We start from the raw sequence: 25,915 nt of genomic DNA, 5'->3' as shown, positions 1-25,915 counted from the left end.
GACCAGTTGTATTTCTTGATATCCAAACCGGGAAAGTTAATCACTGACATAAAAATGAAGATGTTAGGAGAAGAGTTTTTAAAATTGCATTTTATTGGAGTATAGTTTATAATGTTGTACTAGTTTCTACTGGACAGCAGATTGTATCAGCTGTACGTGTACATATACCCCCTCTTTCTTGAATTTCCTTCCCATTTAGGTCACCACAGATCACTGAGCAGAGTTCCCGGTGCTGCACAGCACGCTCTCATTAGTTATCTGTCTTATGCACAGTGTCAGCAGTTTATGCGTATCAGTCCCAATCTCCCCATCCATCCTATCCCCTTGTCCGCCCTTGGCGTCCATACTTTGCTTAAGAGAACATTTTTATAAAACATTTCTAAAAATGGAGTGCCTTATATTTCATTCAGTTGGTGTATAATGTAGAATCTATTGGACACCCCACACTCTGCCTTTTTTTTTTCTACAGAGATCCTCAAACTCTCTGTGCTATGGATTCAATAAGTGGCTACACAATGCAGTTCTTGTCTGGCATTCGTATGTAGCCCGGGGTGGCAAGTTCTACCTTTCAACAGATGACAGTATTTAGGGCTGGCCAAAGTCAAGTTAAATTTTTTCTCATCAAATTATCAAGTCAGCTCGCCAACTTGTTAGCCTATGTAACCAGATCTCACCAGGAGATCAATCTGTATATCTTTGACACTAGGTTGAAATATTCTGTTTCCTGAGAGCTTAAATAAAGCCCGTTTCCCTTTTTGACTGGCCTGTGGTTCTCATTTCATTGTCCACTGCTCTTAAACAGGCATTTTTAGGCACTGGTCTCTTGGCTGCCCTTAGCAGCCTTTCATCCCTGGAAAGTGGGGTCAGAGAGAGTGGACATCTCCACCGCTCTTGGAGAGACCAGCAGAATAGTAGGAGTCAAAAAAGGAGAAAATCGGAAGGCACTTGTATGTCTTGGACCAGAGTGATTTGGCTGGTAGAAGAAAAGAGGGGCGAAGAAAAGGATAGACGGAGGGCTTCCTGTCTGTGGGGGGTGGAGTCTGTCCTTGGGAGGGGGGTGAACCTGGCCCCCGACCACAGGATCTGGTCTTGGATGAACCAGTCTGGCCTCAAAGCATCCCCCACCCTCTTCCCTTCTCCACAGGGGCATTACATCCAGCTCAAGGATGTGGAGGAGAGCTGTTGGAAAACCTTGATGACCTGAGTCAAGGAGGGTTCAGATGAAGGTAAGTCCGGGCAGGTTGTCCTGGAAACACAGGAGCCCAGGAGGCAGGGCTGTGCCTGAGGAGGTGCCCCTGCTTTTCTGGGGCTCCTAACTTCCTGGCCTCTGTGACACTTTAATGTGGGCCCACTTCTTCTACAAGAGTATATGACCTCGGGAACAACCAGAACTTCTTGATCCATGAAAGGGTATTAAATAGAAGTTTTAGATAAAATGCAGGACAAAGAGGGTTGTGATGAAAAGAAAAAGCAGAGCTAAGAGAGGAACATGCTTGAAATGCAACTTTAATGGTGAGATCAGGGTCTGGGTGGTCGTCTTGGCCAAGTGGCCAGAGGGGCGTCTGCCCGTGTGCAGCCTTGCTGAGGGAAACTGGAGGATGCTGGTTCACGCAGTCCCCTTAAAGTCTCAGGGCCAGCGGCCCCCGACAGAAGGCACATTCGCTTTTGGAATCCATTTTAAAGCAAAGCTGGCCACCAAGCACTGGATTCTTGACTGAGTTCCACCTTCAGAGCTGATGTCCAGCCCCACCGCCCTTGGCCCCCGTTCAGGCCTGCGTTGATTTTCCAGGATTGAAGGAACCCTCAGCTCCCAGCACCCCCGATGCCTGATGCAGCTAATCTCTGACACCCTGCCAGCTCAGGAAAGATTTCATAATTAAAAATGTAAAAATGTTAATTACCTGAAGATACTTCCTGATGGGTAGCACTGATCAGGAGGGAAATTGATGGTATTAAGACAGGGAAAATTATTAGATTAAGCAATATTCATGGGAAATATATCTCATAAGAGCTCTGTGTGTGGTCAGGCATGTTTGGTGGTGGTTTTTTTTTTTCCTTTGTAGGAGGAAATGCACTTAACTGAAAGAGAATTTGATGAACCGAGTTGATCAGAAAGAAAGGCATGTCTTCCTGGTCAGAGAAACACTCAAGAGTCCAGGAAGGATGCAGGGAGAGAAGGAGGAAGGGGCCAGACAGCTTTGATAGTCCTGTGGCCTCGTGAGAGAGTGGTCACATTGAGGGAATCAGGTGAGGGGAAGTCCTGCTAACGATCTGGGCTGGGGTCGTTGGTGGGTGGGCTGAAATGTGCCCAGGAAGAGTGTGTGGGTGCCTGTGCCCACACCAGGGGGTGTCTGATGCTGGGAGAGATTGAGGGCAGGAGGAGAAGGGGATGACAGAGGATGAGATGGTGGGATGGCATCACCGACTGAATGGACATGAGTTTGAGCAAACTCCAGGAGATGGTGAAGGACAGGGAAGCCTGGCGTGCTGCAGTTCATGGGGTCACAAAGAGTCAAACGTGACCGAGCAACTGAACAACAACCATAACTCCAGCTGGTGTACCCAGCACCTCAGAGCAGCATCGTCTGCCCTGTTGAGTGCCCTGGCTGCCTGGCAGACTTCTGTAAAGGTCCAGAGGCTTAAAACCAAGCAGTTTAGGTTTTTCCTGTACCTCCTGTCCCAACTACTCCTCTTTGCTGAGACTGCCCCACAGCAGCCATACATACTTCACACACAAACAGCAAGGCTGTGTTCCAATCAAAACTCATTTGTAGGTATTAAAGTTTGAATTGCATGCAATTTTTACGTGTGGTGAAATAGCTGCTGCTGCTTCTTTCTCCCCCTATCATTTAAAAATGTAAAATCTATTCTTGGCTCACGGCCTACAGACTGTAGTCGGCCAGCACTTGCTGGGTGGGACTATCTTAGAATCCTTATTGGCAAGTCTCCTCCTTGATAATTTCATGTATTTTAAACTCTAGAAATGAAACTTGCCATCTTAGTTGGACAAAACCACAACATTAATGAGAAGGCCAGAATTGAGATGTCTTAGTGGGTCACGGGTGATAATTCAAGTTGAACGATAATTTGAATCTTTTCTGAATTGCTGCAGCAAATTGTAAAAACTGAAATATTGTTGACTTACAAGGTTGTGTTAGTTTCAGGTATACAGCAAAGTGATTTATATGTATAATGTATATATGTTATATATATATATGTATGTGTTATTGTTGTTCAGTTGCTAAGTCTTGTCCAACTCTTTGTGACCCCAAGGACTGCAACATGCCAGGCTTCCCTGTTCTTCACTATCTCCTGGAGTTCGCTCAAACTTGTGTTCATTGGGTTGGATATATATATACACACACACACATGGTGGTGGTGGTTTAGTCACTCAGTTGTGTCCGACTCTTGTGACCCCAGGGACTGTAGCCCACCAGGCTCCTCTGTCCATGGGATTTTCTAGGCAAGAATACTGGAGTGGATTGCCATTTCCTTCTCCAGGGGATCTTCCCAACCCAGGAATCAAACCCGGGTCTCCTGCATCGCAGGCAGATTTTTTACCAACTGAGCTATGAAGGAAGCCATATATATATACACACACACACACTTCTTTTCCATTGTAGGTTATTATAAGATACTGAGCATTGTTTCCTGTGCTATACAGTAGGTCCTTGGTTATCTATTGTATATACAATAGTGAATTCTGACATTTTGTCTGCTTGGTATGATGTGCTGTTTAGACAAGAGCTTATGTGGATAGTCATTCACTCTTGTCAAGAGTTGAATGTCTCTTTGTGTATCAGTGTGAGGCCCTTGGAGACACAGCTGTAAGATGGTGAGGCAGAGCCCCTATATAGTTTATAACTTAGAGAGACCAGCTGGGACTGGCAGTTTAATTGCTAAGTGGTGTCCCACTCTTATGATCTCTTGGACTCCCACCAGGCTCCTCTGTCCATGGGATTCTCCAGGCAAGAATACTGGAGTGGGTAGCTGTTCCCTTCTCCAGGGGACCTTCTTGACCCAGGGAATCAAACCTGCGGTCTTCTGCATTGCAGGTGGTCTCCTGCATTGCATTCAGACTCTTTACCACTGAGCCACCAGGGATTCCCAGGGAGGCCAACTGGCATTTAGCTAATTAACTAATTAGCATTAGTACCTGCACAGGTACCCATGTCATGATGGATTTGTCACTGCTATTGTCGCAGTGCCTCATGTGCATCCCTCGGACCTTCAGGGTACCCACCTTGCAGCAACTAGTATCCACCTCTTTCTGGGGGCTCTTCTCTCCCTGCCTCCTCCCCCACCTGTGGGAAGGCCTCCTGGCGACAGCAGGTGTGCACACCTGAAGTGTGATGCCCGAGGAAGTGATGGAGGAAGTGATGCCCCTTCCCAACTCGACCAAGGGCTTCGGGAGGAGGTGTATAAATACCCAGCTCCCTTGCCCCCCGAGCAGAAAAATACTCCCATTTTACACCATTTCCTAGCATTTCCCCATGGGAATAATCTCTTATCATCCATACTGACTGCTGGCTTGAAAACAGAGGGGTGACATGTGACAGCTTGTGATCAGTCTGTTGGATCAGAGAGGCAACATTTAAACTGAGCGCTGGCAGAGGAAGTGGGAGCTAGTGCAGGAGGGCACCAGGGGTGTGCATGTGAGTGTGAGAGGACCTTGAGTAGGTGGAAAGAAGCCGGGGTGTCTGACTGCCTGCTTTGCTCGGCACTGTGCCAGGTGAGGGGGTGCTGAGGCTTCTGCTCTCATGAAGCCAGAGGTCACCTGTGGTCAGATTCCTAGAGGAATAATGGGCTGTATCTCGATCTTTTTAATTTTCATATTATCTTCTGATATATAAATATTCTATATGTGCAGAGAGTAAGTTGCAGAAAAATGGAAGGAGTACAAAGCCAATGGACCTCTGGGCTCTTAGACTCTGGTGTTTCTCCCTCTGTGATGCTATTGATGGTTCCTGAGAAGGGAAAACCATCTTCTACAAAACCAGGGGTACCTGTCCACCACACAAAGCAATTCAGAGCACTCAGCAGTAGACCAGGGTCGGAGCCACCTGGAGTCCGCTGGGAATGCTCTGCGTGCACACTGCGAGCTTGTTTTCTACAGACACACATGGTAGCCTGTGTATCTGTTTTATAAAAATGGAACCCCAGGAGCTGTCACTCTTTTGAAACCCATCTTTTCATTAGTGCATAGTGAACAATTTCTGTGTTAAGAATTAGATGTCTGATAATTGTTGTCGTTGCTCAGTCGCTAAGTTGTGTCCTACTTTTTGTGACCTCATGAACTGCAGCACGCCAGGCTTCCCTGTCCTTCACTAACTCCTGGAGTTTGCTCAAACTCATGTTATTATTAGACTTCTAATGATAAATAAGGATAATTCCAGATGACTGTACTATATTCTAGGACATGGATATCCTGGGATGTATTTATAAATATTTTTTGCTATTATAAACCGGGCTGTAAAGAATAGTCATGTATGTTACATTGAGCCGACATGTCCAGCAATTTCTGTAGGCTCAGCTCATGGACTCAGAGCCTGCTCAGAACTGTGTCCACGGTATTTGATCCTCTAATTTATTCTCCTCCTCCAGTTGTGTTTAAGGGTCCTTCTATCCCCATTCTTACCAGCTCCAGATGTATCTGGATATCAAACATTTCATATCCATATCATATCCAGATATCACACATTTCTATTATTATCAATAACTCATAATAATACATCCTAAAAATTGAAAAAAAAATTTTTAGCAGTGCCACACAGGTTGTGGCAGCCTAGATCATGTACCATGGATCAAACCTGAGCCCCCTGCCTTGGAAGCACAGTCTTTTTTTTTTTTTATATACATTTATTTATTTTAATTGGAGGCTAATTACTTTACAATAGTGTAATGGTTTTGCCATACTTCGACATGAATCCACCATGGGTGTACATGTGTTCCCCATCCTGAACCCCTCTCCCACCTCCCTCCCCATCCCATCCCTCTGGGTCATCCCAGTGCACCAGCCCCGAGCACCCTGTCTCATGCATCAAACTTGGACTGGTGATTCGTTTCACATATGATATTTTACATGTTTCAATGCCGTTCTCCCAGATCGTCCCACCCTCGCCTTCTCCCACAGAGTCCAAAAGACTGTTCTATACATCTGTGTCTCTTTTGCTGTCTCGAATACAGGGTTATCGTTACCATCTTTCTAAATCCCATATATATGCGTTAGTATACTGTATTGGTGTCTTAACTGCTGGGTCACCAGGGAAGTTTGATAATAGGCCTTCTGAGTGCTCTGTTTGCCAAGCTCTGAGTCTGATGCTTTTCACGCATAAACTGTTTGGCTCCCTGTGGGGGACAAGACAATGCCCTCTCAGAATGTCCACATCCTAATCCTCAAAACCCATGAGGATGTCACCTTACATCATAAAAGGCACTTTGCAAGGGTGATTATGTCCATGATTCTGAGACAGAAAGATTATCCCGAGCACAATATAATCACAAGGACTCTTAAAATGTGGAAGAGGCAGCAGAAAGTCAGAGTCGGGGAGAGCCTGGAAGAGGATCCACTGCTGGCTTTGAGTATGGAGGAGGGGCCAAGGAATGCAGCCTCCCTGGAAGCTGGAAAAGACAAGGAAGCAGAGTCTCCCTTAGGTTGGAAACCAGCGAGGCCGCTTCTGGACTTCAGACCTCAGAAACTGCTGTTGTGCAGTCTGACTCTTTGTGACCTCCTGGACTGCAGCGCCCCAGGCTTGCCCGTCCTTTATCATCTCCCAAAGTTTCCTCAGATTCATGTCCATGGAGTTGATGATGCCATCCAAACATCTCATCTTCTGTTGCTCCCTTTTCCTGCCTTCCATCTTTCCCAGCATCAGGGTCTTTTCTGATGAGTCAGCTCTTTGCATTAGGTGGCCAAAGTACTGGAGCTTCAGCTTTAGCATCAGTCCTTCCAATGAATATTTAGGGCTGATTTCCTTTAGGATGGACTGGTTGGATCTCCTTGCTATCCAACAGACTCTCAAGAGTCTTCCACAGTCCCAAAGTTGGAAAGCAGTGATTCTTTGGCGCTCAGCCTTCTTTATGGTCCAGCTCTCACATCCATACATGACCATTTTCTCAGACCTCAGAACTGCAGGATGACAAACCTGTGTTGCTGGAGTCACCATGTTTGTGGTAACTTGTTGCTGCAGCAGCGGGAAGCTAATACTTTCATGAGTGGCACCCTGGGGAGAGCTCTGCTCTGCTCCCCACTTCATAAAGGAACCTGAGGTGTGCTTGGTGCAGGTAAGTCACGGGATTAAATGAACATTGTGAGATTCTCTGTAATCTGCAGCACATCTAACAACAGGCAAAGCTGCCCTGGGACTCAGGTGTGTTTTCCTGCAAACAGTGATCAAATAGACTTTAGCCTGTTTCCCGCTACCAGTTTGAGTGGCTGAAACTGTCATCTCATCATTCATATTTGCATTTTTTCAACTTTTTCTTTTCATCTTTATTGGCCATTTGGTAATTTTTTGCTCATACCCATTCCTATTGAGTTGTAGGAGCTTTTCATCTTTTCAGCATAAAACCATTGTTTGTCAGGTATATTATGAGTATATATTTTTATATACTGATAATATACTATATTTTTTAGTATTTTGTTGTTTATTTTTGTTTAAAGTGTGTTTTCTTATATCAAAATTTAATTTTTTATAGCAAAATCTGTCCACCTTTTTTAAGATGGCATTATAGTTTTAAAAGACATTCTCCACTCCAAGACTGTACAAATATTTTGTTTTCTTTTAATGATTGAAGGATACACTTTTTATATTTCACTCTTTGACACCTGTGGAATTTATTTTGGTGCAGAATAGTTAAGGGTCTAAACTAATTTTTCTTTCCGTTTTCTGAATTTCCGTAAGTTCCTGGATCTATGTCTATATCCTCTGCACTGCGATCTATTGCTCTGACTTTCCTACACAGGACACACAGCCCGAGCTATGGTCACTGGATAAGGTGCTCCGGTATACAGAGGATCAGGTCAGCTTTGGGGGCGTCAGACGTGCTCTTCCTATTACCTTATCTTGCATTTCCAATTTATGAATAGCTTACATCTATGTCTCTGTGTGTTCTTGTTTCATTCTAATGTATATAACATTCATATAATACATAGTATTTGTATATTTTGCCTTACTCTTTCTTTTCCTGTTTTTATTTTTTTGCCATAACAATCAAAAATTTTTTGTTAGTTTAAAAAAAAAATGAGTTCTGGTAATTTAGAAGCAGGACATATTCACTTTCTAGACAGCGGCTCTGCTTGCGCTATTTAAATTTTAAAACATTTAAAATAGTATCACTGGTTTGATTATTTGGTGATTATGAAAGTGATACATGACCATTTGTCCTTTCTCTTTTTAATTTAATTTTTGTTTTATTTTGGAGTGTAGCTGACTGACAATGCTGTGTTAGTCTCAGGTATACAGCGAAGTGATTCAGTCATGCATATACACATGCCCATTATTTTTCAGATTTCTTCTCCCATATTGGTTAGTACAGAATATTGAGTCGAGTTCCCTGTGCTATAGGTTCCCCAGGTGGCTCACTGGTAAAGAAGCCATCTGCCAATGCAGGAGACACAGGAGACACAGTTTTGATCCCTGGGTCAGGAAGATCCCCTGGAGGAGGAAATGGCAAACCACGCCAGTATTCTTGCATGAAAACTTCCGTGGACAGAGGGGCCTGATGGGCTACAGTCCATGGGGTCGCAAAGAGTGGGACAGGACTGAGCACGCAGCAGCCCTGTGCTGTACAGGAGGTCCTTGCCGAGGTATCTGTTTTGTATATAGCAGTGTGTATACGTTAATTCCAAACTCCTCATTTATCCGTCCTCCCCCTCATTTCACAACCAAACGTTTGAAGTCTGCCCCTACTTTGTAAGTAAGTTCACTGTGCATCATTTGTTAGATTCCACGTATGAGTGATATCATACGATTCTTGTCATTCTCTGTCTCACCTGACTTAGTACGAGTTTCTCCAGGTCCATCTGTGTTGCTGCAAATGGCATAATCTGGTGGTTATGAAAATGATACACACTATTAAATATCAGAAACTGAAAATGTAAAGAAGAAGTGATAGTCACTTGGCATCATATCACCCGGAGAGGACCACTGTTAGCAGTTAAAGGTATAGTTTACAGAATTTATAGCCTGTCTGTCTAGGTAACACTCCATTCATGCTATTTGGTAGGGCATTTTGTTTGTATAATAATATCCAGGATGTTTTTCTGTGCAAATAAATTAAACTATTATATATATATATATATATATATGGAGAAGGCAATGACATATAGTTTAATATATATACACTATAATATATAATAGTAATATATATAGTTATAAACTATAATATATATCTATAAGAATGTCATAATATTCTATTGTATTTATTTTTGTTTGTATAATAATAGCCAGGATTATTTTTGTGTAAACAAATTAAAAGATAATATATATAATTTAATATATGTAATATATTATATAATATATAGTTATAAACTATAATAGATATCTTAAGAAGTCATAATATTTTATTGTATTTATTTATCTATACTCCTATTGTTGAATATTGTTTCCACCTTTTACTATTAATATTATAAACAGTACTGAAATGGATGTCCTGGTTCCATTATTTCTTTACGGCTTCCCTGGTGGCTCAGACGATAAAGAATCTGCCTGCAGTGCAGGAGACCCAGGTTTGATCCCTGGGTCAGGAAGATTCTCTGGAGAAGGGAAGGGCAACCCACTCCAGTATTCTTGCCTGGAGAATTCCATGGACAAAGGAGCCTGGTGGGCTACAGTCTATGGGGTCGCAAAGAGTCAGACATGACTTAGTGACTAACACTTTCAATTCCTCTCCAGTTGTTTGGTCAAAGATGTTGATGTAGTAATGGCTTCTGTCCGATGTTGACTCATTACCATCTCAAGAGACTGTGCAATTGTGTATTTCCACTAACCATATAAAAAGCATTTCCTTGTCCCTATAGTCTAATCAGTATGAGCTTTATTGGTCTTTTTGATAGCTGTCAGATTGGTGGTTAAAAATGGTATCTCATTATTTTATCTTTAATTGATCATTAACTTGAACATCTTTTCATACTTTCCATGATTATTTCTTTACCATTTGAATTTGTATGTTTCAATCACGTAAAGAATGAAGCGGTGTCAATGGATGTCCCTTCTGAATGACACTTTGATGTCCAAGATCCTACTACAGTGGGTGAGGGTGGGGAAACAGGATGAGAAAACCACTTCCTAACTCATCGGGGACTTAGCTGAGCTCTGCACCTGAGCAGCCAAGTCTTCTTCCAAATGACAATTAGACCCTGGATTGTCTTGGCTCTGACCTGGCATTTCCTTCAGATGCCATTTTTATTAACAGTAACACTTGCTTAGCTCCATCTGGCTTTCTGAGAAGGGTTTCATGGGATGTATTTGGCAAAAATCTAGGATGCCAGGTTCCAGCTGAGACTGCCTAAAGCATAGCTCCAGTTACTGCAAGAAAAGAGGACTTGGCAGCAGTGACTTGTCTAAGGCCACGTGTCTGGCTGGACAAAACCCATGCCTAGATCCCAGATCTTCCTTCTCTTTCTCCTGTATTATGGGATTTCACCTTGGAATTATCTGCTTTCAAAGTTATTTGTTAACTCAAACTCTGTGTTCTTAACCTCAATCTCTCCTATATCCTGTTCATTCATTCACTCACTCATTCAACAACACTTAGCTCATACCTACCTGTGCCAGGCCATGTTCCAGCACTGGGTTTGAATCCAAGCTTCTTACTTCCTGATCCTGATACCTACCCCTTTAGACCTCATTTCTTCCTCTCTAGAGTGGGCATGAGTTTAAGAGTCCGTGCCTGCCTCAAAGAGTTTCGTGAAAATCAAACGCCATGATGAGGGAAGGTGCCTTGCACATTCAGGATGAAAGCCAGCTTTTGTTTTTGAGAAGAATGCTCTTGGCTACCTCGTGGAAGAACCTGATGACCTCCTTATAAGTCTCCCTGAGGGCAGGGTGCCTCCGCTTGCCTGCTGCAGCAGGAGTGAACCCCTTCCCATGGGGGTCCTGATGAACAGGCTTACACACAGTGGTCTCCAAGACCCTCCAGCTACCGCATTCTTCAGTCCTAGGAGATCTGGCCTCTGGTCTAAGTTGAGGCTTAGGGGCTTCTGAGTTCAAGGTCCGGTTCAGGAGACTCTTCTGCAGGACTATGGACTATGGCTTGTTTTCTTCCAGGCTGTACAGTAAAATCTGAGAGTAGCCGAGCAGCCGAGTTTGACTCTTAAACAAGTTCTAGAGCTTCTCTTTCTTCCTCTGCCATCCCCAGGCTCAGTTCTCCCTCTGGTCCCAAGAGCCCACCCACCTGAAAATCAAAAGACAAGCTCCTTGTAATTCTGGGAGATGTGTTCTGATTGAAAACTCCAGAAGAGCCGGGGTATCTGGGGTTTTGGAATAAAATTTCTTCTTCTGCCGACAACAGATCGTGTCTAATCAAAACCCTTAATTAAAAAAAAATCTCAGGTACTTAATTTGATTTGCTTATTTGCATAATATCGGAGCACAAAAGAAACCTGCTCCACAGGCCCCGTTTCTGCCGCAGGCCAAGCGCTGGCCCCTTGTGATCTGCCCTGTTGATCGGGGCTGGCTCTGAGGGAGACTGAGGGCTCCCTCCAATCAGTGCCGTTCAGCTGCTGGGGGTGGGCTCATGGGAAGGCCTGCTCCATAAGTGAGAAGTTTCTGGAAATGTCTTGGTAGGAAAAAAGGTTTTGTTCTACATTTCCACTGCTGGTGTAAAATGCCGGATTCCCTGAAAGTGGACCCCTTTTGCTTGCGGTATGAATGGAATGCGATGTTTGGGGCTTTAGGGCATGAGCTGGATGGAGAAAGGTGGGGGGCGGGCTGGTGAAGAGGGGACACTGGAAACAAGCTGTCACCTTTCACATCCTCGCCAGCCATCGGTGGTGTTTTTGCTTCTGTTGGTCTATCTAACTGTCCTCATTGGAACGCCGTATGCATGTCTAAGGACAAATGTTCACAGCAGATTAGTCTTAAGAGCCGAAAGAAATAGAAAGTTCCACTTGAACAGTACCGACTTCAAGCATCTGAGCCAAGTCCCACAGGGACTTTCCCTGCCGCCCTGGACGTCAGGTCAGACAGCCGGGCGATACACTTGAGGACCAGCAGGGGGCGCCCCAGAGTCAGGAGGAGGGCCAGGCAGGCCGGCCGCTTTCAGCCCCGACCAGAGCCGGGGAACTCAGGAAAAACTTCACTGCCGCCAAGAGAGCAGCTTTAAGAATCTGCACAGCTATTTTGCATCACATATTCAGCTCTCTTCAGAAATGAGGTAAAATCAGGCTATCGGAACTTTGAGCAAATGTTTGTGTCCATTTTATTATTAAAAATTGTGTTTGATAAGCCTATTTTGTTTCCCCTCAAATAGTGTAAGTGATTGCTTAGAAAAGCTCCATTTCACATCTTTTAATTTTGAATTATTCTCTTATCTGTAATAAAGTACCAGTCAAGCCCAGACTTAGTATTCTGGAAGAAAGGGCTTAATGAGCTAAAACATTTCTATCTGGGGTAGGGGAGCATCTTATCTTGCTTAAGTGTTTTAGAAGGAATTTGCAAAGTAAAAGGCAGAATATTTGGTATGACTAAGTGGGAAAAAAAAATACGTTGGCCTCTTCTCTTTTCCCGTGTGAGTAATACGCCAGTTCACATGGCAATGCCTTCCTGTACGGTGAAGTTCAACCTGGAGCGCTCGATACAGAACCTGGGCTTTTCACTTCAGGTGCGCTGGGATATTTCATTAACAAGAGTTAAGGAAGAACATGGCTCTCTTTTTTCCAGCTACATTTCTGGCATCGGGTGGGCTATCATATATCATTGTCTGCAGCAGGCGACTTTGGAAATAGCTGACTATTAGCAACTTAATTGCCCTTGAATATACAATGCACACTTGTGCGGAGTGTTCGTGGCGAAGACTGCCAACAGACAGTGAAATTAGAAAAAATGCCCTCTTGGGTTACATCTGTACTGAAGTTTTAAAGAAGGAATAAAAGAAGATGTGGCTGTTAATGGAAGTTTTAGCAGGAGTTTAACAACTGTCACTCCATTTCAGGCACCTACTTGGGCTCTCGCTCTGCGGTAAAGGCTGGTTAATATCTAGTGTTTGGATAAACTCTGAGTATCATTGCCCATTATCTGTTGGTCCACTGACTTTTTTTGGATTATAGATGTAAGAAAGATCTTTAGAATGTTACATTTAAGTAATGGTTTCATAATAAAGGATGTTCATTATACGCATTTTGTAAAGTTCTGAGAATTATGCCTGGGTTTAAAAATCAGTACATATAGCAAGACTTCAGTTACATAACAATTGAAAGCAAGTATCCAGAATGATGCAAGTTGGGAATTTGAACAACCAGATAACGTGAGGTCCATTTATATCCTCAGCATACGTAATATGCTGTTTACAGTGGGATACGTAAATGCAAACATTTTCATTTGGGTGAACTATTAAACAAGTTAATCTAGAAGGCTGGTCAGTGTGCAGATTTTGACAAAAGTATTAAGTGAGATTACTGTTGTACCTAGGCTGTTAAGTGGTAATGGTGTTGGCCAAGGATAGTTATGGAAGCTAACATAAAAGAATATTAGAATTTTAACAGGTTAAAAAGGACACAGAAGATGAGTGAAAGGAGGAATGGCGTGAGCCAGGAGGCAGTTGAACTAGAGAAAGTTTCAACGGCTGAGGTGACCATTCATTTTCATTAGAAAGAAATCCTTGTTATGGTTTAATGAAAATTTTTTCTAAATTAGTATACAATAAAATTAATTTTTTGCATATCTACATCTATGAACTTTAACACGTTGTACAGATTCCTGTAACCACCACCACAGTCAAGATTCAGAACAGTTCCACTACCCTCCGAAGCTGCTCCCAGCAATTCCAGAAGTCTCTCCTCTTCCTCTTTTAATCCTGGAAGCCGTGAACCTATTCTCCATCCCATCGGCTGTGTCTTTCTCTAAAAGACAAGTGAAAGGAGTCAAGCAGTAACTTTTTGAGATCGACTTCTTTCACTCAGCAGAGTGCCTGTAAGAGTCATGCAGGATGTTGTGTACACTAGTGATTTTTTCTGGTGTATGTTTGGTTAGTAACTGGGCTTCCCTGGTGGCTCAGATGGTAAAGAATCTGCCTGCAGTACAGGAGACCTGGGTTCAACCCCCGGGTCGGGAAGATCCCTAGAGAAGGGAATGGCTAGCCACTCCAGTATTCTTGCCTGGAGAATCCCGTGGACAGAGGAGCCTGCAGTGACTGACTGACTGTGTGACTATGTGACTGACTGACCGGGATAAACTCCACTTGGCATGTTATTTATTTTACATCTTGCTGGGTTTGATTTGATGACATTTTGTTGAAGATGTTTACTTCTATGTTCACAATGGCTATCAGTTTGTAGTTTTGTTTTCTTGTGTTTTCTTTCTGGTTCACTTCTCAAGGTAGTTGACCTTATAAAACTGTGTTGAGGATCATTCTCTTGTCTTCTGTTTTCTGGGATTCTGTAGAATTGGTTTTATTTCCTCTTTAAGTGTTTGACCGAGATTACCAGTGAAACCATCTGTGTTTGGAGATTTCTTGTGAGTAAAGTTTTAAATGGTAAAAATCCAAATTATTTAAATTTATAGAACTATTCAGCTTTTCTATTTCACCTTGGGTACATTTTGGCAGTTGGTAGTTTTTGCGAATTGAGTCATTCCATCTAAATTGTTGAGTTTTTGTGAATAAAATTATTCTTAATTTTCATTCATTATCCTTTCAATATTGCCAACTCTGCCTATAGTAATATCTTCTCTTTCATTCATGGTATTAATAATTTGAAACTTCTCTCTCTGTCTCTTTTGAGATCAGGTTTGAAATTTACCATTTCTACTGATGTTAAAAAAAAAAAAACCTTTTTGCTTCATTGATTTTTTTCCTATTATTTTCCTCTTTACAATTTCACTTATTTCTATTCTTATTTTTAGTATTTTTATTTATTATTTCCTTCCTCTGCTTGTTTGGATTTATTTTACTCATCATTTTTCTAGTTTTTTTTTAAAGTTAAAGCTTAATAATCTGAGACCTTTTAAATTTTCTAATATGAGCATTTCATGCTATAGATTTCCCTCAGATCCACTCCTTTATGTTACGTAAAGAGGGTAAGTGGTAATGTCAAGTCATTTCCAAGAATGCGAATTACAAGCTGTTTTCCCTCAGCTAATACAATTAAAATAAAAAACCCCTCAAACTGTGCGCCTACAGGTTAGGCTAGAGAGGGGTCCAAGTCTGTCAGATGTCCTGTACCACGTATCACGTTTCTGTGGCACAGCGGTAACCCCAAGTGATGAAGAGAAGGTTGACTGATACGCTCTGGGTTCTGTTTGCTATGTCATGGAATAAAGAGCCAACACACTTTAGGGTGATCTTACAGCGTGTCAGTCTGGCTTTTCCCTTCATTACTCAGAACCTCTCACTGCGAGGTGACGGGTACGGCGCCACGCTTCAGTCAGAAAACATGTCAGACCCGTTAGAACTCCCAAGAGGACGCACGTCTGTGAGGACTTCTCTGAGAAAAAAAAATCCAAACCACACGTAAATTCTTACCGCAATGACGCTTTGAGGAAGCACTGGTGCGGCAGGCGGCGCTGGGCTCTTTCCTCGCCGTCTCCTGGATGGTTCTCCTTCTGCGTCCTCCTTGCTTGACCCCAGGCTTCCCTCAAGCTCCGCCTCGATTCTCGTGAGCCGTGTGCACGCTCAGCGCTTCCACCCCTGGGTTTCTTTGTTCTCTGGAGACCTGGCAGTGGCCGGCAGTGCCTCCCCGCTCAGTGTGCGGGACTGGGTGAGTTTTTATTGTGGTAAAATACACGTAGCGTACACGTTGCCAGTTCAGCCATTTTAAAGTGGCATTAGTGGCACATTCACATTGTGCGAGCATCCCCGCGCCTCCCTCTCCAAGCTTTTTCATCTTCCCAGCTTAAACCCCCCAACCACCAAACAGTAACTTCCGTTCCCCTCTCCCACCCATGGCGTCCAGCGTGCTACTTTCTGTCTGTATGGACCTGTCTCCTCTAAGCACTTTGTATGAGCGGAATCCTAAAACATTTGTTCTTTTACGTTAGCTTATTTTACCCAGCATAATGTTTTCAAGGTTCATCCATGTTGTAGCCTGTGTCAGAATTTCCTTCTTTTACACTTTTCTCATTTTACTTTTTTCTGCTAAAAATCTGGTATCCACTTTATTTTTAGTTTTTATTGAAGTATAATTAACTTGGGGCTTCCCTGTGGCTCAGCTGGTAAAGAATCCGCCTGCAATGCGGGAGACTTGGGTTTGATCCCTGGGTTGGGAAGATCCCCTGGAGAAGGGAAAGGCTACCCTCTCCAGGATTCTGACCTGGAGAAGTCCATGGACTGTATGGTCCTTGGGGTCGTAAAGAGTCGGACATGACTGAGCACCTTTCACTTTCACAGTTAACTTACCATGTATTAATTACTTCTGTATAGCAAAGTGGTTCAGTTATACATATATAAATTATTTTATTATATTCTTTGCTGTTATCATTTATCAAAGCGTATTGAATATAGTCCTCTGTGTTATACAGTAGGATCTTGTTGTTCATCCGTTCTGTATATAAGAGCTTACGTCGGCTAACCCCAAGTTCCCGCTCCTCTCCTCCCAACCCCCTCCCCTCGGCAACCACAAGTCTGTTGTCTGTGTCTGTGAGTCTGTCTCTCTTGTGGGTAGTTTCATTTATGTCATACTTTAAATTCACATATAAATGACATCAGATAGTATTTATCTTTCTGACTTAGTTTGATAATCTCTAATTGCATCCATTCCTTCCTTCCATTTTTATGACTTACTAGTATTCTGTGGGGTTTCCTTGGTGGCTCAGATAGTAAAGAATCTGCAGGAGGAGAAGGGGGTGACAGAGGATGAGATGGTTGGATGGCATCACCAATTCAATGGACATGAGTTTGGGCAAACTCCAGGAGATGGTGAAGGACAGGGAAGCCTGGCGTGCTGCCGTTCCATGGCATTGCAAAGAGTCAGACACGACTGAGTGACTGAGCACCAACAGCATTCCATTGTTCGCACGCGCTGCATTGTCACGACTGAGTGACTGAGCACCAACAGTGTTCCATTGTTTGCACATGCTTCATTGTCACGACTGACTGACTGAGCACCAACAGTGTTCCATTGTTTGCACACGCTTCATTGTCACGACTGAGTGACTGAGCACCAACAGTGTTCCATTGTTCGCACACGCTGCGTTGTATTTGTCCGTTTGTCTGTTGTTTCCTTTCTGGCTCATTTGGCAGCAAAACATTCTGAGTTTCCTTTCAGCTGATGGATATGGAGCAGGGAAGTGCTTCTGTAGCCATTAAGCTCTTAGACGATCTTGGATCTGACGTATTGGATTACTAATCATGCTTTTACAGCTCATTTTTTCTATGGCCCAGAGTCGCAGTTCTCTCTGTGGATGGCAGGTGCCATACTGGAATCTCTTGGGGAATTTTTCCAAGTGTTACTTCTTCGTCTTTCTTCCAAGCTTCTTTCTACTGCTGGAAAATAAGTGGGTTTTAAGTCTTAGCTGTGTTGGGTGAAACTTCTCTTTGAGAGCAGCCATTGTAGACTCAAACGTTCCTGCAAGTGGTCTCTTGCATTAACCCGTGGAGTCATGATGAAAGAAGATTTATCTTGGCCAGGAGTATTTAAGCTTGTCATTCTTTAAATTTCTGTATTCACTCTGGGGATTCATTAGTTTTCTTAATACATTATTTTTAGTGCACTTTGCATACTTTCTCCCATGTGTTTCTGTTTGGATTGACTTGTTCCTTCAGGGTGGAAATTATGTGGGTTATTTTGACTTGTCATTGGGTGCCATAGGAGAAAGGTCAGAGAGGGCTCATGGCATTGCAGGGTGGGACACATTGGAGCCTGACATCTATAGATGGGATGGGGGGCATTTCAGCTTGAGGAGACAGAAGTAGAAAAGGCTCAGGAGTCTGGAAGCATAGAGCTGTCTAGGGTTGCCAGAAAGAACAAGATGTAGAAGAGGAGGGAAGCAATACTCTTCCTTCTAGAATTTCTTATTTTTCTCTGCCTTGAATATCTTCCCCACCTGCTCAACTGTAGGTCAAAATCCTCCCCAAAACCTCTATCAAAGATTTTTCTCCAACACCCTGTCATACCTCTGGGACAGTCCACATGGCTTTCTACAGGAATGAATCTTTTTGTCTTTTTCTCATCAGCTGGGATGGGTAATTCCTGTCTTTCCTGAAAAGTCTGTGAAGTCTTCAGGCTTTTTTTGCTCTCAGATTCTCCAGACCCTATCGAAGGGTTCAACACTGTGATAGTCTGAAAAGACACAATCCTTAACTGACTGATGGACAAAGCCATTGGAGAACAATTTCAGGCGTGAATGTGAACATCACTCAATTGTGTTCGACTCTTTGCAACCCCATGGACTATATTATACATCTGTGGAATTCTCTAGGCCAGAACACTGGAGTGGGTAGCCTTTCCCTTCTCCAGGGGATCTTTCCAACCCAGCGATCGAACCCAGGTTTCAGACATCTAGCCATTGAAAAGGATCTTGCGGATGAATGTTTGATGAAACAGTGTCTGTGGAAAAATAGAAGCATCATTGATGCAGAGTATTGAATTTTGTAACCATCCATTTACCTTCTGTAACTGGAAGGCATCTTTGCCAAAATGTTAGCAGTTGCTGCCTCCGATGGACGTTCCGGATGATTTTACTTTATATTCTCGGGTTTTGCTCAATGATCTGTGCTCCTTGGTCTACAATACACAGTGTTTCATGACTGTTTTTGTCTGTCTGTTGTGGAGTAGAGGCCTGGACCTGAGTCGGTGTTTGTTGAATGAATAAGTGAGTGACTAATATAGAATGATGAAAATAGACCATTCAGGGCTTAAAAATCTCTGAGGGCTTTACAATTAATAAGACAATGTGGAAGGCCATTACAGCTTGTAAAATAGTATACAAAATGAACGTGTTATAATTATTATAATTGTGGAAAGACCTCCAGGCCCCCTCTAGTCCTTAGGGTACTCCTCTTGCTGGCTAGATGAGCTCCTTTCCAGCTCTCCCTTAGAACCACCCCTTTCTGGGAGTCGGGAGACAGGTAACCCGAGCTCGTGTTTAACTCAGATTTATTTTACTTCAACTTGTCCCCTTTTAGAGTTAATTCAGCAACACGCATGCCCTTTCTCAAGATTTTTATCAGGTGGTGGTGAACTTTTAATGAATATAATAGAAAACATTTCCCCATCCTAGAAAACAGAGGGAGTTTGAAATGCATTTTGACCTCATCAACTTCTTTCATCTGGTCTCTGTAATCAGTTTTTATAAAAAGCACATGGCTGCCTGGCTATATCTTGATAAAGAACAGTTTTTGTGTTCTATTAAAAAAAATTCAGAGAACTGGTTTCAATCTTGAGAGATAATGGGAGTGCGGTGGAGGGCGATGGGTGAGCTGTCTACACCGTGCCCCGGTGTGAGGACTGGTGAGCTGAGCTGAGTGCAGTTCTCAGCCCTGTTCCCTCCTTATGGGTGCTATTGGGGGGACTCTCCACCTTGCCCCCCGGAGGGCTTCACAGACATGCGTACCTCAAAGCCCAGTGTCTTCTAGACAGAGGACAGGCATCCACAGCCTATAATGGGAAGGAAGACAGACATTTGTTCTCATCAGTATCTTCTAAGGGGACATAGAAATGATCCTTACAGCTTTTTCAGAGTTTTTCTAATGAGAAGTTTAAAGGTAATGAGCCCTCCTCCCAACAGATCTTTAGAGTTCTGAGTCTGTGGACTTTACTTCTATCATAACTGTCTTTGCAACAAACGTTTATTGTATATCCACGAGGTACCAGCCTTGTGCCAAGTGCTTAGAATACGTCTGTGAACAAAATGGTCAAAGGATGATTTCCTCCTGTAGCCGGCATGGTGCTCAGATGAACAAGGACTGTGGTAAGACAGTTGGAGGACATGTTAGAAGGTGATGGTGTTATAGAAAGAAAGAAAAGTTGAGTCCAGCAAGGTCAAGGGCACCAGGATGGAGGGGGCGGGGCTGGTGTATATAGGGCAGTTGGGATAAACCTTACTGTTTTGGGGGAGATGGAAGCAAGAAAACCTAACAAAACGACTAAACATCCCAACTGTGTTACAGGCAAAATACTGAGACTGATGGACTTGTCCCCAGTCTGTGGGGTGATCAGGCTGGGCGGCGTGAGGTCTGATGGCCGGTACCCAGCTCCAACACAAGCATCACCACACGGTACCCTGTTTATTCCCAAGCTCCCCCGACCCGGTTCGTCAATCCCCACTCATTCCTCCCAGAATCTCCCCTTGGCCTTGCCTTCTGAAACACTACCCTCTTGCCTTTCTCTCTCCCTGTCCGTTTCCTCTTAACTCTCTGGAATTTCTTTCCATCACTTGAGCTTTTGCACATTACTTCTGTCTGGGGTTCTATTCGCTCTGCTCTCTGACCCCCTGGACGATCTCACCTGCTCCGTGGCTTCTACAGCCACTGGTGAGCTGGTGATGCTCAACATCTCTGAGCTGCGTGTCCTCAGCTCCAGTCTTGTCCACTCGGCTGCCTTGGCAAGTCCAAAACTGAGCTCATCCAGCCTGTCTCCCCTTGGGAGTTTTCTATTTTGGTAAGTGATATATGATGCTTTCAAATTGTGGTGCTGGAGAAGACTCTTGAGAGTCCTTTGTACAGCAAGGAGATCAACCTAGTCAATCCTAAAGGAAATCAACCCTGAGTTTTCATTGGAAGTACTCATGCTGAAGCTCCAATCCTTTGGATACCTGATGCAAAGAGCTGACTCATTGGGAAAGACCTCAATTTTGGGAAAAATTGAAGGCAAGAGCAGAAGGGGACGACAGAGGATGAGATGGTTAGATAGCACTAGTGACTTAGTGGACATGAATCTGAGCAAACTTCAGGAGATAGTGGAAGATAGAGGAGCCTGGTGTGTTTCAGTCCATGGGGTTGCAAAGAGTCGGACACGACTGAGTGACTGAACAACATATATGTCTTTAGCTTAAAAAATAACACTTATGTTCAGTCCATTTAATGCTTTTGTCAAGCGTTATTTTAATGGCTTCATAATAACCCCCATCTATCTAACCATCCACAATTGATCTTCCCAATTCCCTACTGCTGAGCATTTAAGTTGTTTCTGAATCTTTGCTCTCACAAGCAACCGTACAATAAACACCCTCATTCAGTGTTTACATCTTTGTGTTTCCTTGGCCCAAGATTGGCTCATAAATAGAATCAATTTTGAGCTGGTTTAGCATTCCCTTTGGATAAATTCCCAGAAGACAACTCGGTGACTCAAAGGATGTGAAGAATTTGAAGATGTTGGTGGTTGCTTATTGCCCTTTAGAAAGGGATAGTCAAATGTATTTCCACTGTGAATGAATGATGCTTTTTCAGTTATTATGAGCTTCCAAATCTGCCGCGTTTCCTGGGTTACAAGTGGGGATGGACATGGCCTCCTGTGTTCATTGGTTGGCTGTATTCTTTTCTGAACTGCTTGCTCATGTCTTTTGTCCACTTTTCTCTGGTGGTGCTTTCCATTTTTGCCTTTTTAAAAAAGGATTTGTTCTAATTAAGGCTTTTGATTGCAGGCGACAGCATCTGACTTGAGTTAGGACAGGTGAGCTTGGAGTCTGCTTCAAGGGGGCAGTGTCACCAAAGGAGAGGGGGGAGAGGGGCACCCGGGCTTCCTTTGACCCGGGGCTGGGAGCCAAGTGTCGGAACCTGTCGACTTCTCAGTCTCGTAGCCCCCTGGCCTCATCTGCTCTTGATGCTGCCCCATCCTCTGGTCCCAGGCAGCTCTGTCTGCCTTCTCATCTAGCTAGTGACCCAACATGGTGACCAGGCCACGTTCCCACTCTATGACCTTTCAGCTGCAGCACCCTCAAAGCTCCCTGTGTCTTTAGAGATAGGATGCAACTAGCCTAGCTGTTCCTTGAGCCCGGCTGCCCAAGGGACAGCCAACGGCTGGACTCTCTCCACGTCACATGTCCATCTTTGGCTCGTCAGTTCCTTCTGGGTTGACAGGCGGGGCAGGTTCGATGGATGGGACCAGGGCCAGGGCAGGGCAGGCAGTGGGACGTGCATAATAAAAGCTGCAGATTTTTTGTCAGACAAGTTGTACACAGTCTGCCTTAGGATATATGTATTTTTTTCTAGCGGTTAGTTTCTCAACATTATTTCTTGAACGCTGTCTTTTTCTCTTCCTCTCCACTGAGGAAATAGTCTTAATTCAGTTTTTTGTTTCTTCTCCTGTGGGTTTCTGCTTCTCCCTGGTCTCCCCACCTCTAGTTACACTCCTTCCCTCCTCATTCTCTCTACCCTGTCAGCAGAAGTGTCCACCCAAAATGCCAACCTGGCAAAGATGCCTCCTCTTTAAAAAAGTCTTCCAGTGGCTCCTGACAAGCTTCTGGAGAAAGTCCAAAGTCGTGACAAGTCCAGATTGGGTTTTCAGTGTGGTTCCATCCCCCCTCATCTGATTCTCTGGTGATGCTGCAGACGTCCTGTGGTCCAGCCACACCCTAGGGGTTTCTGAGTGGCTGACCTTTCTCGGGTGCTCATGCTTTTCTCAGCCAACTCCTCCACCTCATCTTCTCTTTCTAGCAAATTATTCCATGTTCTTCAATAATCACTGGAGTAGGACTTCTATTTTGCTCTCCTTGCCACCTACTTGGGTTGCGTTCGTTTTTCTTTCTTCACACTCACGGAAACACACTCTGTTAAAATGGGTTTCCTATCTCCTCCACTTCTAGATGAGACAACTTGGAGGGTCAATGTCCATCTTTCTCTTTTCAAGCCACTGGAAATGGGTTTGAATTAATGTTGCCCCATGCATGCGTGGGGCTTCCCTGGTGGCTGAGATGGTAAAGAATCTGCCTGCCATGCAAGAGACCTGGGTTCAATCCCAGGGTTGGGAAGATCCCCTGGAGAAGGGAATGGTAACCCACTCCAGTATTCTTGCCTGCTCAATCCCATGGACAGAGGAGCCTTGTGGGCTATAGTCCATAGGGTCGCAAAGAGTCAGACACGACTGATGGACTTAGCACAAAGCACATCATAAATAAAGATTGAGCCCAGGTCTCCCGCATTGCAGGCTGCTTCTTTACCTGCTGAGCCACAAGGGAAGCCCCAGTATAGTGGAGTGGGTAACCTATCCCTTCCCCAGCGGATCTTTCCGACCCAGGAATCGAACCGGGGTCTTCTGCATTGCAGGCAGATTCTTTACCAACTGAGCTATCAGGGAAACCCTAAACAAAGATTTCCATTTTCTAGAGATTAAAAGGAAAGGAGTGTGGCTAATGTCAACAATCTCCTACATCAAATCCAGTCTCTTCCACACGAGATGGATGTCCGCAGCTGACTGGGCACGGCAGGGAGGGAAGTTCTCTGAGGCTGGCAGCCGTGTGTGGATCCTGGCTCCTGCTCCAGCTGTGTGATCTCCAGTAAGTTAGTTGAGGCTTTCTGTCTGTAAAATGGGCTGATGTAGCCATCAGTGTCCCAGAGCTTTGAGGACTGGAGAGAGGATGCAGGGTGAGTACCTGCTCAGAGCCAGGGAAGGTCTGAGAAACTTTGGAGTTTATTGGTATGGATTATTTACCAAAGTAAATACTTCCCTGTAGCTCAAATGGTAAAGAATCTGCCTGCAATGCTGGAGACCAGGGTTTGATCCCTGGGTTGGGAAGATCCTCTGGAGAAGGGAACAGCAATCCACTCCAGTATTCTGGCCTGGAGAATCCCGTGGACAGAAAAGCCTGTTGGGCTACAGTCTGTGGAGTCACAAAGAGTCAGCATGACTGAGCGACTAATACACACATTTACCAAAGTGGGCAGCCACTTCCCCGGTGGCTCAGTTGGTAAAGAATCTGCCTGCAATACAGAAGACTTGGATTCAATCCCTGGGTCAGAAAGATCCCCTGGAGAAGGGAATGGCTACTCACTCCAGTATTCTTGCCTGGGAAATCCCATGGACAGAGGAGCCTGGTGGCTTGGGGTTGCTAGGGTTGGACAAGACTTAGGGACTAAGCCACCACCATAGATTTAATAATACTAATATATTAGCGTCGTTGGAGGGCTTGTGGAAGCATCTCACACAGCACCACAGGTATGGAAGGAAAACATGATGATTTCCATTTTTTGGTTCTCTCAATTCTGAACAAAGACAAGTTGAACTGTTGCTTAGAATTCCCTGTTGTATAAAATTTTTTTAATAAACAAAGTGGATTTAGAATTTAATGGTGACATTTAGTCATTAGAAAGCAGACAATTACATGAAGAGTAATTTGATATTTATAACAGCATCATTGTCAATTAAATTTGTCAAAGTGAATCAGAAATCCTTGATGAGCAAAGAAAGATGGACTGGAAGCTGTAATGGGGTTGTTAGCTGTTGTTGAGAGAGAGGAAAATCAAAGGGAGGTTGTACGCTTTGTGGTTGTTCGTTTTTAATTCTGCGGCATCCCTAGTGGCTCAGACGGTAAAGAAGCCTGCCATGCAGGAGACCTGGGTTCGATCTCTGGGTCAAGAAGATCCTCTGGAGAAGGGAATGGCAACACACTCCGGTATTCTTGCCTGGAGAATCCCATGGTCAGAGGAGCCTGGCGGGCTTACAGTCCATAAGGTTGTGAAGAAAAGAGTCGGACACGACTGAGCCACTAACACTTGTTCATTCAGCAATAAAAAAGAGTGACATAATGCCATTTGCAGCAACATGGATGGGCTTAGAGGTTGTTATACTGAATGAAGTAAGTCAGAAAGAGAAAGACAAACGCCGTGTGATATCACTGATGTGTAGAATCTAAAAAAGTGATACAAGTGAACTCATTTATGAAACAGAAGTAGACTCAGAGACAGAAAAAAAAAAAAAAAACAAACTTAGGGTTACCAAAGGGGAGGTGGGAAGGGATAAATCAGTAGGAGTTTGGGATTAATATAAGCAAAGCACTGTATATAAAATAGGTAAACAACAAGGCTTTGCCGTATAGGGAATTATAGTCAATATCTTCTAAGAACCTATGAAGTAGAAGAATCTGAAAAATAGTGTGTATGTGCATGTACATATGTATGTGTATATAACTGAATCACTTTGCTGAGAACTGAAACTATCACAACATTGAAATTAACTCCAATGGAAGGAAAACAGAGCAGGCCCAAGAACAGTCATGGGAGGGGCGCCAGGGGCAGGTCACCCTCCTTAACAGCCAGTCCCAGGGGACAGATTGCCTCTCAGAAGTCAGGGTGGTGCCCAGGGGGTTTGGAAACTCCAAGGCCCAGCCCACCAATCTCTCTCATCTCCAGGGCCACAGTTTGGGTTGGTGGCAGGGATGAGAGCTCAGGAACTCACAGCCTGAATCCTCTTCAGGGAAGGGGGCGTCTCTGGGCTGGAAAGCCAGCCTGGGAGCTGCCGATAGTTAAACCCGAGATCACAGGGAGAAATGAAGCCAGCCTGTGTCTCTCTGCTGAACCCCTGGAGGCGAGCACCCTCCTCCCCTAGAGCCCAGGCTGCACTTGCTGCCTTGAGGCCCTGGTGTGGGACAGGCCTGCAGCTGCCCTTCGTAGATGACCCCTGGGCCCTCCTCCCCTCCCCTGAAGGCCAGCAGTTGTGGGACTGGGCTTGTCTCCGTGAGATCAACTCTCTGTCTTAAATGATCCCACCCTTTAAAAATGTGGTATATACACACAATGGAATGCTACACAGCCATAAAAAGGAATTGGGTTTTGCTATTTGCAGCAACATGGATGGAACTGGAGGGCATTATGGTACTTGAAGTAC

Source organism: Bos indicus x Bos taurus, chromosome 26 (assembly GCF_003369695.1).
Source record: "Bos indicus x Bos taurus breed Angus x Brahman F1 hybrid chromosome 26, Bos_hybrid_MaternalHap_v2.0, whole genome shotgun sequence".
In the NCBI taxonomy this organism is placed as follows: Eukaryota; Metazoa; Chordata; class Mammalia; order Artiodactyla; family Bovidae; genus Bos; species Bos indicus x Bos taurus.
Note: the sequence above shows the minus strand (reverse complement) of the source record.